At 51.8% G+C, this 12,598-nt stretch overlaps 1 protein-coding gene across 1 annotated transcript in view; it reads right to left on the bottom strand.

The window, feature by feature from the left end:
• The window catches only part of ALK (ALK receptor tyrosine kinase), a 693,943-nt gene that overhangs the window by 163,221 nt on the left and 518,124 nt on the right, over window positions 1-12,598 (bottom strand). The window lies entirely within an intron of this gene.

Genomic DNA, 12,598 nt, shown 5'->3' with positions numbered 1-12,598 from the left:
TCTCTTGCTGCCACCTCCTCTTCAGCAGGCTTCTTCAGGTACTGCCCAGTTCTTTTCAGCAATCTTCCTGCTTGCCCATGAACTAATCCAGCTCAACTTTACCAGCCTATACTGGGTTTTAGTAAACCAACAACGCAACCTCAACAAGTAGGCCGCTGCCTACTTCCACCTTAGCTGACAACCATCACCTCCATTTACAAGCAAATGCGGCATATGATACCAGCCTACTTGTAGGCCCTCCTTTTCTATGAGAGCTTACTTATGAGAATCTAAACTACTACTCTCAACTCAGTATCAGCAAAGCTAGTACATAAGTTTGTTTGGGCCTCTGCATGGATAAATGAAGAGCCAGCAAAGAAGCTATCTATGGCAGAAAGCAGGCTCCTTATACAGGCCTAGTCCGCTGCATGTGAGTAACCCTGTCATAGCATCTTATGATTGGGTCTGGCAGCATGCAATCATGTTAGCTTGGGAGAACACAGGGTTTGCCCAGTTCTACCAGTCCTTCCTGGCACTCTGTGAGCCATTACTATGGGAAACTATGGCAAGGTTTCATTCTGTTAATGACCCTTTTGCCACTGGACAGGTAGGCAGCTGTGGGTATGGATTGGGCCTTGTATGCAATTGGCATTTTCTGAGGCTGCCAGATGTTGACAGCAAGTTCTGTGATAGTGTTTTGCTTTTCTCAGTCCTTTATGTCTCTATATCTTTTCCTCAGACGACTGACTGGGCAGAACTTCCGCACTGTGCCACAACAGAGAGGGTTATCTGTCCCACTATTGCTTCAGTACAGTTCTGAGTTAAAGGTAACCCTCTGCTATTCCCACTGTGTGTACCCTATGGCTTGGTGAACACATATCATGCTGCCTTATCGCAGATTTGTTATATGTGCTATGCATAAGCCAAGTGAAGCTTTTGCCACTGGTTAGATTAAAATTTCCTTGTGTGATCAGCCAGTTCAGAATGGTTGTAGTTAATTCCATGGCCACATGAGCACAGGTGAATAGAACAAATCATTTCCTTCGTGGACCCAATTTCTATGTCACATAAAATGAAGTGATGGCCACCAAAGAGAATCAAACTTGAGTAGAACGAAATTGCTCAGAAATATTTTCAGGCAGGTAAAAAGATTCGCATCAGTCATGCGTGGCAGGTTTCCTGCCAAAAAGATTTATGGCTGTTATTGCAGAATGTCCACCTTTCAACTTGGTTTCTGGGGTGGGGGGAATCAGTGCCTATTCTGGTTTCAGTGAAAGCTGCTGTTGGTGGACATAACTGTGCAGTATTTATGCTTCTAATTGAATGCCTGGAGCACTGATTAAGACTTCATGCTCCAAAAGAGTGCTGCTTATCCACCGTGCTGAGCTCCAAGGGTTTATTGTTGTTGATCCCAAGCAACCCAGAAGCAAGGTTGTTGAATGCCAGTGACCTGATCCATCATTCCAAGACAAGTTGTCTGCATTTGTATTTGCTGAGACATCCTGCAGTATAAACGTAGTGGACATGGTGGCCCCTCAGATCACAAATCAGAAACAACATAGTTAGAAATGAAAGGCAAATGATTGATGGGAAACAAGTACAATTAGTGAGCATGAAGGAACTTCAAACACCTAATCTGAATTTTAAAAAATCATGTATACTTATTTGTAACCTTAACCTATTTGCAGATCATAGTCACTTTTAGAGCTGGGCAAGGAAGAAATCAGGGCCAACACATATTGAGTATGTTTTATTATAACAGCTTCATCTCAATATCTCTATAAAACTGTTTTAGATGAGTGATGTGTGTTACCTACCTTGGTATGGCATATTGCTAATGACCACATAGACTTCATAGAGGATGCTATAGAGGAGGAGGTAACTGGTATTGTATTACTTATTGATCTCCCTTGCCCTTCTCCTGCCAGCAGTGGATAGAGAAGCAGTAACTAAAGCATCTATAACAGTTGGTTGCCGACTTCTGGTGGGGACATAGCTGACTGAACAGCTGTGTCCACGAGCTCCATGGGCAGAACTGACAGCAGCAGGGTTTTTTTGGGGGGGGGGGGCACTGGCAGGTTTTTTCCTGAAGCACTCAGAATCATCCCATCTGTCCTCTGGAACAGCGACTTGCAACCTGAGGATCGCAAACAGTGTTCATGCTGATTGGGTACGAGTTGCTGGGAGGCTGGGATGTCATCATTTCCAAGCCGTGCTGTAGCTGTAAGAGACACTAGGTTGAGCCAATCCCATTTCTAAATCAGCCAATTTATATGTATTTTTAAAGTTATGTATCCTAAGAGAGACTTTCTACAGCAAGGAGAAACAATCTCTCTTGGTGCTTGTTGTTATTTCTGAGATTAATGTTCAAATCTTTTAAAGCTTTGGCTTGTTTTCCCATTTGTATATTTAGGAGGATTGAAAATAAATAATTGTTTCCCTGCTATTATTTTTGCATTGAATTTGAAGGATTTAACATTTTTCTACGTGTTGAATCTGCTGTTTCGAATCTTCAGTTTTCTGCTCACTTTCTCTGAGAGCTGCTTGTTAGCATAATTTCTCCTGTATCAACAACTTTTGGAGATCTTCTATAAACTCATTAACTTGTATGTTTGCCAGTTAAATATCTAGGGGATGCCATAATCTACTGCCTGAAACATGGAAGATTTCAAGGAGACTTTCTCAGAGTTCTGTTGGAAGTTTCGCTGTGATTTTAAAAAGATCTGTTTAATCTTTTGTGATACCTGTCAAACTATTTTACAAGATATTCAGGACATTGCAGAAAATATCACCTTTAAAATGTTTCATCTGGGTGAGTTGGTTGTGGAAGAAGTTGTTTATGACGAAGAAGGAGATGTTTCTACCGACAGCAAAATTGAAGCTCTTGTGCTGGATGACCAGGTTTTGGTGTTGAAGGAGTTAAAAGAACAGACTGAATTTCAAATCACATATGCAGTTGTTTTTTTGATGGAATGTTATGGGACAGAAGAGGTTCTGTTCTGTGGGAGTTTTTTTCTTTTACTGAGAAGCCTGAGTTTCCAAGGGGGACAGTTGGGCTGTTTGATTTCTGTATGAAAAACACGTTGTGTGTAATATGGAGATATGTAAATGTGTTTATGCTTCAGCAAAGGATTGTTACCTTGCCGTGGTGCTGCAGCTTGAGCACCTCAATGATGCCATGAGCTAAACCGTGAAGGGCCACCCAAGACGGGAAGGTCATGACAGACAGGTCAGATTAAATGCGATCCCTGGGGAAGGTAATGGCAACCCACCCCAGTATTCTTGCCGTGAAAACTAAATGGATCAGTAGAACCAGAGATATGTCAGTATACCATCGGAAGATGAGACCCCCAGCTCAGAAGATGGTCAAAATGCTACTGGGGAGGAACAGAGGATGAGTTCAACTAGCCCCAGATGTGATGACGCAGCTAGCTCAAAGCCAAAAGGACGGCTAGCGGCCGACGGTGCTGGTGGTGAACGGCAAATCCGATGTTCTAAGGATCAACACACCATTGGAACCTGGAATGTAAGATCTATGAGCCAGGGCAAATTGGATGTGGTTATTGGTGAGATGTCAGGATTAAAGATAGACATTCTGGGCATCAGTGAACTGAAATGGACTGGAATGGGCCACTTCACATCAAATGACCACCAGATCTACTACTGTGGACAAGAGGACCACAGAAGAAATGGAGTAGCCTTCATAATTAATAGTAAAGTGGCTAAAACAGTGCTTGGATACAATCCAAAAAATGATAGAATGATCTCAATTTGAATTCAGGGCAAGCCATCTAACATCACAGTGATCCAAATATACGCCCCAACCACAGATGCTGAAGAAGCTGAAGTAGAGCAGTTCTATGAGGATCTGCAGCACCTACTGGACAACACGCCTAAAAGAGATGTTATTTTCATCACAGGAGACTGGAATGCTAAGGTGGGCAGTCAAATGACACCTCGAATTACAGGTAAGTATGGCCTGGGAGAACAAAACGAAGCAGGACACAGGCTGATAGAATTTTGCCAAGACAATTCACTCTGCATAACAAACACTCTTCCAACAACCTAAGAGATGGCTTTATACATGGACTTCACCAGATGGACAACACCGAAATCAGATTGATTACATCCTTTGCAGCCAAAGGTGGCGGACATCTGTACAGTCGGTAAAAACAAGGCCTGGAGCTGACTGTAGTTCAGATCACGAACTTCTTCTTGCACAATTTAGGATCAGACTCAAGAGATTAGGGAAGACCCACAGATCAGCTAGATATGAGCTCACTAATATTCCTAAGGAATATGCAGTGGAGGTGAAGAATAGATTTAACGGACTGGACTTAGTAGATAGGGTCCCGGAAGAACTCTGGACAGAAGTTGGCAGCATTGTTCAGGAGGCGGCAACAAAATACATCCCAAAGAAAGAGAAAACCAAGAAGGCAAAATGGCTGTCTGCTGAGACATGTCATGAGTGCCGTTGAGCTGAAGTCATCAGCGCAATGGCACACATGACAATAGCAAGGAAATAGGTGAAGGGGCTCAAGATAAGTAGCCATCAACCCACAACGACTAACGGCCAACAAACAATAACTAAACGGATCACGGAGCACACCCAAGCCATCAGCGCCAATACATCGGAGATCGCCCAGCTGAGAGCAATCACCAGAGGAATAGAAAACCTGATGATGGGCGACCCCGGAACCCCTCACCCACCGGCAGGGCAACGTATTGGACAAAGGGGGGTGACGTGACCGCGAGTGAGGGGGCGCTGACCGGCGCGGGGTATTTAAACCCCGCACCGGCGCGCTCCTGTCACTCTCAGCTTTTTTCTTCCGACGCTGTAACTGCGCTGTGAATAAATCAGAGCCTGATCCACGAACCAGTGTCTGAGTCTTATTCAGAGGCAGGCAGCGCATGACATAAAGCTGAGAGTCATAAACTCAGCCTCGCCGAGCCCCACCGGACGACAACGAGCCGCGGGAGGAGTAGACGGCGAGAAGACCAGCAAGATGAGGCCGGAGCGGCGCGGGCAAGGAGGGCGAGCCGTGCGGCAAGAGACAGAGGAGGACTGACCAAGGCCAGAGGCACCGCGGACTCCCGGAGCCATGGACGCCCACCCCACCCGACCCGAGCCTCAGCTCCAACCCCAAGGGGAGATGGCGACGGAGGCAACCCGACCGCGGGAGGGAGCAGCACGACTTCCGAAACCAGCGGAGGACCCCGCGCCCCACATCGCACCCCAGCAACGGGCGTGGAGCGACAGCCCAACGGCGGTCAACACGGAGGAGGACGACGGAGACACCCAGCAGACGGCGGAGGAAGCGGACCCGCGGCAGAGGGACGATGAACCCCGCCGGCAACCCACCCCCGAGGACGCGCCAACGGAACCGGCCCCAGCGGCGGCGCGGGCTGTGGACGAGGAGGCACGAGCTGAACTTGCGGCCATGCGGGCTCAACTGACGGAACTCCGGACCATGCTCCAGTCGCTTATGCCCCCCGCGCCACCCAACGACGTCCCCGCACAGGCCCACACCCCGAGCGAAGCACCGAACCCCCACGGGCCAGCGGAGGGTCAGCAGACGGCACAGGCGGACGACACCACACACCAGGAAGCGAGAGGCGGGGCCGCGCAAAACGCCCGGGCCCCAAAGGACTTCCCCATCTTCTTCGATGGGACCCCCACGAAACTCTCGTTTTTCGTCACGAACGCTAGGGAGTTCATGTGGAGGCACGGACACTCCTACGACTCCGAGGCCGACAAGATCGCCGCCGTGGCGATCAAACTCCAAGACAGGGCGGCGGACTGGTACGTCCAACTGTACGAGTCCAGCTCCCCCGCCCTCGCCACCTTCCCTGCTTTCATCAATGAGATGAAAAACTACTTCGAAGACCCCCTAGCCAAAGTAAGGGCGAAAAGCGCACTCCAAAGACTTAAACAGGGCACACGCACGGTCCCTGACTACGCCCTGGAGTTCAAAGCCCTCGCGGGGAAGGTCAGCGACTGGTCCGAGACCACCCTGCTGGAAATGTTCAAAAGGGGGCTCAACCGCGACGTTCTCCAATGGGCCCTCTACCGCGACGACCCAGAAACGCTACACGGGTGGATCCACCTCGCGGGGAAAGCCGAACACGCGCACCGCACCTTCCTCATGACAACCACGGAAGACACAAACTATGCCGGAAAAAAGGTACCCGCACCACACGTGGGGATGGCCGGCCCCATATACCCAAAAAAGAAATTCAACCGGGAGCCCTGCGGGAGGTGTGGCAAATTAGGGCACAAGACGGTGGATTGCTTCGCCAACCGACCGCCGACCAGCGCGCCCAAACCCACCCCGAAAATTAGCCCCAAACCACTCAACCTGGGGCCGCCCCCTCACCGCCGAATGACCGTGGCCACAGCGACACCAGAGGAAGGCTGGGACGCTTACTGGGGGGAAGAGGATAACGCAGACCCCGAACAGCCGGCGGGAAAAGCTCCCCGCCTGCCCTGAAACGCGTGGCAAGGCAGGCGGTGGGACAGCAGCGCGGACCACCTCGACGGAACGACGAAAGCCCCGTAATAATGGCAGCAATCAAACTTTCTGCCGGCAACGGAGCCACCACGGCCGCGGCACTAGTGGACTCGGGGTGCTCAAAAAACCTCATCCACCCCGACCTAGTCGCCAAACTCGACCTCCGCTGCTTCCCCCTCCCCACGCCGCTGGCATTCCACCAGCTGGACGGCTCCACAGCGGGAGGGAAACCAGCCACGCTACAAACCGAGCCGGTCACCCTGCAAATGGGCACGCACACCGAGCGCACATCGTTCGTCGTCACGCACATCGGACGGCCCATTGCAGTCCTGGGGATGCCATGGCTCGCGACAAACAACCCGCGGATCAACTGGGAGACCCGCACCTTCACATTCGGCGACGGCGAGTATCGAGCACCAGTTCCAGCGGGCAGAACCAACCCCACTGTAGGACGAGCGGAGGCGACCACACAAGACAATGCCGCTACCACCGCAGACCTACCGGAACAATACGCCGACTTCTCCGAGGTCTTCGGAGAGGCAGAAGCTGACCAACTACCCCCCCACCGCAAGACGGATTGCCGGATCGACCTACTGCCCGACGTCCCCTTACCTAGACCAAAGATCTACTCGATGACCCCGAAGGAGATGGCAACCCTCCGGGAGTTCATCGATAAAAACCTTGACAGGGGATTCATAGAGCCAGCATGCTCACCGGTCGGAGCCCCCGTCTTATACCGGGAGAAGAAAGACGGCACCCTACGGCTCTGCACCGACTACCGGGGCCTAAACGCGGCTTCCCTGTCCAACAAATACCCCTTACCCCTGGTGAAGGACATGCTCGCCCACCTGTCCACGGGCAAAGTCTTTTCCAAACTGGACCTTCGCGAGGCGTACTATCGCATCCGAATCAGGGAAGGGGACGAATGGAAGACGGCGTTCAACTGCCCCCTAGGCGCCTTCCAGTACAAAGTACTGCCCTTCGGACTCGCGGGGGCCCCTGGGGTGTTCATGCAGCTCATCAATGAGGTACTGCATGAACATCTGTTCAAAGGGGTCCTGGTCTACATCGACGACGTCCTCATTTACACAAAAACGCACGAGGAACATGTGACCCTAGTCAGGCAAGTCCTCGACAAGCTCAGAAGGGCGCAGCTCTATGCCAAGCCTACAAAGTGTGAGTTTCACAAAGAGCGCCTAGACTACCTGGGGTACCGAATCTCCGGGGACGGCATCGAAATGGACCCCGCAAAAGTTGAAGCGGTGCTAAACTGGGAGCGCCCCCGCAACAGACGCCAACTACAGAGCTTCCTCGGATTCGCGAATTTTTACAGGTCATTCGCCCGGGGGTTCGCAGAGATAGCCCTCCCCCTAACGGACCTCCTCAAAACCAAAGGGGTGGGGGACACCCGACGCGCCAAGAACCCAGGCACAGTGCTGAATTGGACTCCCGCGTGCCAGACCGCATTCAACAAGCTGAAAGCGCTGTTCACTACGGAGCCAATCCTCGCGCACCCGGACCCAGAACGGCCGTTCGTGGTCCAAGCCGACGCCTCAGACTTCTCCCTGGGAGCCATCCTGCTACAGAAAGACCCCACGGGACTCCTGAAACCATGCGCCTACCTGTCAAGGAAGTTCTCCGAGACAGAAAGGCGATGGCACGTCTGGGAGAAAGAAGCCTTCGCGGTGAAATCAGCGCTAGAGACATGGCGACACCTACTCGAGGGAGCCACCCAGCCATTCGAGGTCTGGACTGACCACCGGAACCTCGAGGCCCTACGAACGCCTAGACGCCTTAGCCCAAAACAGGTCCGATGGCCCCAATTCTTCAGCCGCTTTAATTTCCAGCTGAAGTTCATGCCGGGCAAAAAGAACTTCCTGGCCGACGCCCTCTCCCGACTGCCCCAAGACGAAGAGCCCGCCCCAGACACCATTGGGATGGTCCTATCCGCCTCGCAACTGGGGATGGCCGTGACCACCCGAAGCGGCGCGCGGAGGCAGCTCGACTCTACGGCGCAGCCGACGGCGGGACAACCAGCGACCGGAAGAAGCCAACCGCAACTACCAGGGGGAATGCGCATGGACCTCGCCGCCGCCCTCAAAACCAACCCCTGGTTCCTGGCAAACCCCGACAAGGTAACGATGGCACAGGACCTGGCATGGGGGGAAGGCAGAATCTACGTCCCGGACTCGCAACGCCAGGCGATCTTGCATAGGTCACACGACGCCAAACAAGCGGGACACTTTGGGTTCCTCAAGACCCTACACCTAACACGGCGTCAATTCTGGTGGCCCGCGCTCAGGCGAGACGTAAAAGCCTACGTGGCGTCCTGCCCAACGTGCGCTAGGGCCAAACGGGCACCAGGCAAACCCGCGGGGCTATTACAACGGGTGGCAGAACCCTCCCGCCCATGGGAGGAAATCTCTATGGATTTTATAGTGGACCTCCCACCCAGCCAGAAGAAAACGGCCATTTGGGTGGTGAAGGACTACTTCTCAAAGCAGGCCCACTTCATCCCCTGCACGTCGGTCCCATCCTCACAACAGCTAGCCAAACTCTTCCTCATCCACGTGTACAGGCTACACGGATGTCCCGCACGTGTGGTGACCGACAGGGGCACACAGTTCACCTCCAAATTCTGGCGGGCCTTCCTAAAGCTGACGGGGACCCAACAGGCCCTATCTACGGCTTGGCACCCCCAGACGGACGGAGCCACAGAGGTTCTTAATGCCACCTTAGAGCAATTCATACGATCATATACTAACTACCACCAAGACGACTGGGCTGAACTGCTCCCGTTCGCCGAAGTCGCATACAACAACGCCGTCCACACGAGCACGGGGAAAACTCCGTTTGAAGTAGTCTCGGGGCGCGACTTCGTCCCCATACCGGAGCTACCTCAACCCCCGGAACCCCAGGTGGACGCTAGCGACTGGGGACGGAAGATCGCGGATGCATGGCCAGTAATCACGGCGGCGCTGAAGGATGCACAGGCAGCCTACAAAGAGCAGGCCGACAAGCACCGGCGCCAACAACCGACGTTCCAAGCGGGGGATATGGCCTACCTATCCACCAAGTTCCTAAAGTCAACCCAACCCTCGAAAAAACTGGGGCCTAAGTACATCGGGCCGTTCCGAGTCACGCAAATAGTGAACCCGGTAGCAATACGCTTGGACCTGCCACACAACCTACGGAGACTCCACCCGGTGTTCCACACCAGCCTCCTGAAACCGGCAACCACCTCCCGATGGCACCCAAGCACGCCACAGCCCGCACCGCTGATGATCGACGGGCAACACCACTTCGAGATAAGGGACATTCTCGACTCCCGCAAGCAACGAGGAACTCTACACTATCTGGTCAGGTGGAAACACTTCCCCCACCCGGAATGGGTGGCGGCGCACAACGTTAACGCGCCTGACCTAACCAGAGCATTTCACCGGGCATACCCCGACAAGCCACAACCAAGGTCAGCAAGCCAAACCCCCCCCCCGCAGGCTCCCCCCCGCCTCCCGTGCCCCAAGGGAAAGGGCCCCCCCAAGCCCGTGACTTGGGTGGACCTCCCCCCCCCGGGACTCACTCCCCCCGCCCCGGGCCCACGAGGTGATGACAAGCGTTCGCCAGCACCCTCCCCCCGCCCCCCCGGCCGCGGGGGAGTGGCAAGCAAGTCAACAGGGCAACCTGGGGGCAACGCCCAGGAGATACAACAAAGGCGACGCACTTTAAATTGAAAAAAGAAGGGCCCTACCTGGAGCTGATAAGCACCCGACCAGCCACGCCTCTCTCCTCGCCGAACTGAGCCAAACAAACAGGGTGTGGCTGGAGCATGCGCACACCAGGACGGGACCCGGGCATGCACACCATGGACACACCCTGGGAAGGCACGTGGTAGAGGGAGGGGCAAAGGGAGGGGCGACAACTACTCCAGCGGGAATTTCAAAAAAAAAAAAAAAAAGTGCCGTTTGACAGCTCCACCGAAAAAAAAAAAAAAAAAACCGGAAAACCGGGGGGGAGCACTATTCGGAAAGGGGGCAGTATGTCATGAGTGCCGTTGAGCTGAAGTCATCAGCGCAATGGCACACATGACAATAGCAAGGAAATAGGTGAAGGGGCTCAAGATAAGTAGCCATCAACCCACAACGACTAACGGCCAACAAACAATAACTAAACGGATCACGGAGCACACCCAAGCCATCAGCGCCAATACATCGGAGATCGCCCAGCTGAGAGCAATCACCAGAGGAATAGAAAACCTGATGATGGGCGACCCCGGAACCCCTCACCCACCGGCAGGGCAACGTATTGGACAAAGGGGGGTGACGTGACCGCGAGTGAGGGGGCGCTGACCGGCGCGGGGTATTTAAACCCCGCACCGGTGCGCTCCTGTCACTCTCAGCTTTTTTCTTCCGACGCTGTAACTGCGCTGTGAATAAATCAGAGCCTGATCCACGAACCAGTGTCTGAGTCTTATTCAGAGGCAGGCAGCGCATGACAAGACACTAGAAGTAGCCCAAGAAAGAAGGAAAGCAAAAGGCAACAGTGATAGGGGGAGATATGCCCAATTAAATGCAAAATTCCAGAGGTTAGCCAGAAGAGATAAGGAATTATTTTTAAACAAGCAATGCGCGGAAGTGGAAGAAGACAATAGAATAGGAAGGACAAGAGACCTCTTCCAGAAAATTAGAAACATTGGAGGTAAATTCCAGGCAAAAATGGGTATGATCAAAAACAAAGATGGCAAGGACCTAACAGAAGAAGAAGAGATCAAGAAAAGGTGGCAAGAATATACAGAAAACCTGTATAGGAAGGATAACAATATCGGGGATAGCTTTGACAGTGTGGTCGGTGAGCTAGAGCCAGACATCCTGAAGAGTGAGGTTGAGTGGGCCTTAAGAAGCATTGCTAATAACAAGGCAACAGGAGACGACAGCATCCCAGCTGAACTGTTCAAAATCTTGCGAGATGATGCTGTCAAGGTAATGCATGCTATATGCCAGCAAATTTGGAAAACACAAGAATGGCCATCAGACTGGAAAAAATCAACTTATATCCCCATACCAAAAAAGGGAAACACTAAAGAATGTTCAAACTATCGAACAGTGGCACTCATTTCACATGCCAGTAAGGTAATGCTCAAGATCCTGCAAGGTAGACTTCAGCAGTTCATGGAGCGAGAATTGCCAGACGTACAAGCTGGGTTTAGAAAAGGCAGAGGAACTAGAGACCAAATTGCCAATATCCGCTGGATAATGGAAAAAGCCAGGGAGTTTCAGAAAAACATCTATTTCTGTTTTATTGACTATTCTAAAGCCTTTGACTGTGTGGACCATAACAAATTGTGGCAAGTTCTTAGTGGTATGGGGATACCAAGTCATCTTGTATGCCTCCTGAAGAATCTGTATAACGACCAAGTAGCAACAGTAAGAACAGACCACGGAACAACAGACTGGTTTAAGATTGGGAAAGGAGTACGGCAGGGCTGTATACTCTCACCCTACCTATTCAACTTGTATGCAGAACACATCATGCGACAAGCTGGCCTTGAGGAATCCAAGGCTGGAGTTAAAATCTCTGGAAGAAGCATTAACAATCTCAGATATGCAGATGATGCCACTTTGATGGCTGAAAGTGAAGAGGAACTGAGGAGCCTTATGATGAAGGTGAAAGAAGAAAGTGCAAAAGCTGGTTTGCAGCTAAACCTCAAAAAAACCAAGATTATGGCAACCAGCTTGATTGATAACTGGCAAATAGAGGGAGAAAATGTAGAAGCAGTGAAAGACTTTGTATTCCTAGGTGCAAAGATTACTGCAGATGCTGATTGCAGTCAGGAAATCAGAAGACGCTTAATACTTGGAAGAAGAGCAATGACAAATCTCGATAAAATAGTTAAGAGCAGAGACATCACACTGACAACAAAGGTCCGCATAGTTAAAGCAATGGTGTTCCCCGTAGTAACATATGGCTGCGAGAGCTGGACCATAAGGAAGGCCGAGAGAAGGAAGATAGATGATTTTGAACTGTGGTGTTGGAGGAAAATTCTGAGAGTGCCTTGGACTGCAAGAAGATCCAACCAGTCCATCCTCCAGGAAATAAAGCCAGACTGCTCA

Source organism: Candoia aspera, chromosome 1, assembly GCF_035149785.1.
Source record: "Candoia aspera isolate rCanAsp1 chromosome 1, rCanAsp1.hap2, whole genome shotgun sequence".
Taxonomy (NCBI): Eukaryota; Metazoa; Chordata; class Lepidosauria; order Squamata; family Boidae; genus Candoia; species Candoia aspera.
The sequence above is the reverse complement of the archived record's forward strand: the minus strand, read 5'-3'. Positions and strand labels throughout refer to the sequence as shown.